Genomic DNA, 3,351 nt, shown 5'->3' with positions numbered 1-3,351 from the left:
GGCAGTCAAAAGTTTTCCACTTCTGCGCACGGAACCATCCTCCAATTTATTTTAATGAAAAACATTAATATGGAGCTCTGGGACTCGAAGGAGCAATGTAAGATGTTGTCGTGACTGAATTTACTTACATAGTGGTACTTACTACGAAAAAAACAATAATTTTTAAGAAGATTTTTATTTAAAATGTAGTTATTCAGAGTTCAAAACTTTGTGCTCGATTGTCGGCATATTCATAGCTGCAATAAAAAAAAAAAAAAACTTCTACTCATTCTTTATTGGCGCTATAACCGCTTAAGCGATCTAGCGATTTTTGTTATCCACTATCGAAAGCATCTCTTAAAAGACTCAATCTTCATTTTCTATTTTTTTTATTATATTAATGAGAATGATGAATGCAATCGCCTCGACAAGGTAAATGATTAAAATGAGTTTTCCAATTTTTTTCTATTATTCAAAATTTTTCTGAACTGTGCTGCAATATATTAAATGCCTTAATGTGTAGCATCGTTTAAAAAAAGTGCTTTCAAATGACACGTATTGAAATAATATATTTTTAGGAAAATAAATAAAGGCAAATGACAGCATCATGAGAAAATGTTTATAAAGTGCGGCTGGTCACCGTATATATGCCATGTCCAAACGTCCATATATAAATAATACGTATATATGTACAAACGCATATCAATTTACATCGCAACGTAAGCTCTTATCGGACAAAAGAATACGTTGAATTGAATCTTTTCCGCAATAAAGAGGAACAAGAAAAAGTTAAACATCGAATCTGATAGAAACCTTTCAGCAAACTTGAATGAAATCTTCCGCATTCTCCAGAAAAAGAAACAATCGACTAAAGAGAATAGATTAAGTACAATCACACACGATTTTCGATATTATAGACAGTTTTGCCGCGAAGCCTTTTTAGTGGTAGCTAAATTCCAGCTAAAAAAGAGCTAAAAATCGTCGTTGTGGCTAAAAATGGTAGCTAAATTTGTTTACCTACATCTTCTTATATATAAAAATAAGTGCACGTTTATGGTGTGACCTCATAACTTGAGAACAGCTTAACCGAATTCAACCAAATTTATGTGGCATATTCGATTTATCATGCAGCTGGTTTATGCGAATTCGGAAAAGGGGGCGTGGCACCACCCATACTAACAAAAATTTTCATCTGGTATATCTCTTGAAATATTTGTGGTAGCTATACGTGGCCTGATCAAGAGTTAGCATTCCAAATTGTTTATTTATTCATACCCAAGATGGAAAAACAAAAAATGTTGTATATCCAAATGTGTTGGATTAAGATTTAAAATAAAGAATCAAAAATTTTGAAATAAAACAAATGATAAATTTTCACGTAGAAAAATTCCAGGACTTTTCATTCGTTTTTCAATATTTGGTGTAGAGAAGCACACCGGGGTACTGCTAGTATAAATATATAAGTATACACGCAAACATTTTCTATAATTACTGGTATAGTAAAACAATAAACTCTGAAAAGAATTAATATTTTATTCAACACAAAAAACTTTTTGTGTAACACATAAAGCATATTAAGGGCCGCCAACTTACCTATTTTAAAGTATAGTTAAATCGTTAATGGATAAGATAACGGCCCAGAAACGTAAGGAACATACATAGACATATGTTTACTTGCCTTAAAGGAAAGGTGTTCGCTTTATGAGCGAAGAGTTAAATTCATGAAAATCATAAAAAAAATTTAATGTCAATGATGAATAAATTTTGAAAAGGGCTAAAAAAAGGGCTAGAGGCAATTTCAAATTTTTGTGGCCAAAAAACAGACTTTGGTAGCCAAATTTAGCCACCAAAGGGCTAAAAAGGCAACACTGATTATAGAGCCTTCCGATTTCTTTCACGAAACAAAGGTTGACCTAGACGAAAACTTTGGTTCACCTTACACTAACATTTTAAAATGTGTTCCAACCATTGTTGCTACATAAACAAATATTTTTGGAATAAAATGCGTTCACAAAATCTAAAAACAGTGCAAATTTCAAAAGCTAATAAAACTAAAATTTATAAAATATTTTAATATATATAATATTATATATATTAATATATTTTAATAATATAATAATTATAAAAATAATTATAATTATAATTATAAATACTGCAGGCATGCCATTCGAAGGATGCGAGTTCGAGTCCTCGAGCAGCGGCACTTTTTTTCTTTTTTTTTGTAACTCTTCAAATTTACATTTTTCTTTATATTTTTTTTTATTTATATTTTTTTTATTAAAAATATATTTCTTTAATTCAATTTATTTTTTAGGAACGAATCTTGTTCTTCTTTTGATTATATTTTTTTCTATTTTTAGCTTAATATTCTTCTCATCTTTATACTTTATTGCTAAAGAAGAAAAAATATATACTTTTTTTAATTGTATGTAATTTTTATGATTTTGCTTTCTTTATTTCTTCTTTTCTCGTTTAATTCGTTTTTCTTTTGTTATTTTATTGTTTAAAAAAATATATATATTTTATTTCATTTAATTTTCTTTTAATTTTTGGATTTTACTGTTCAAAAATCAAAAACACTTTTTTCAATTTAATTAAATTTGTAGATTTTAAAATTTACTACAGAAAATGGCGATTTTTATTATTACTGCCGCTTTCACCTGCAATTTAGGCGAATAATTAATTTTTCCCTTCTGTCAGTTTTCATATTAAATAATAAAAGAAATCATTTTTCGCTTAAAATTACTTTGTGAAACCGGATATTAGAGCGCGCCAATGCGATTTCTGTTGATTACCTCCAGACCTTGAATCAGCAGTAACATTTAGTGTAAATCAGCCGACGATGCTTTGCCCACTTCATCCCTTGAATTATCATTTGAGGCCTCTGCGCTGCCCTTCGGTGCCTTTTCATTTGCTTGCTCTACGTTATCTTTTAATAGGTAATCAGGTGCATCCCATGGTTGCACCTTAGCCGAGCCGAATATTAGGAATATCAAATTGCCAAAAAAGAATATAGCTGCTGAGATTATGAATATAGTTTGCCACTGATAGCGATTGTGCTGAAAAAATAACTCTATTTAGAATTGTTGTTTGATACCTCAAAAATAATTCCACCTAATATTGATCTACTCACCTCATCTGTGACTATAACGCCTGCAACCAGCGGAGATATTAAAGGTATCACATTCGCCATTGGATTTACTATTCCCATTACAACACCAGCATGATTCGGTGACAAGTCGATTGCACTGAGTACACAGCCCATGGTTGCGCCAGCATGTAAGCTTACATTCAAGGTCATTAGTGCAATAGCGAGTGCTTCATTTGTATCGCCAAGATATCCAATGCCGACCATGAGGAGAGCCGGCAGCC

This window comes from Rhagoletis pomonella, unplaced genomic scaffold (genome assembly GCF_013731165.1).
Source record: "Rhagoletis pomonella isolate Grant_MI unplaced genomic scaffold, Rhpom_1.0 Rhpom_scaffold_00007, whole genome shotgun sequence".
Taxonomy (NCBI): domain Eukaryota; kingdom Metazoa; phylum Arthropoda; class Insecta; order Diptera; family Tephritidae; genus Rhagoletis; species Rhagoletis pomonella.
This window is presented reverse-complemented; position numbering follows the sequence as displayed.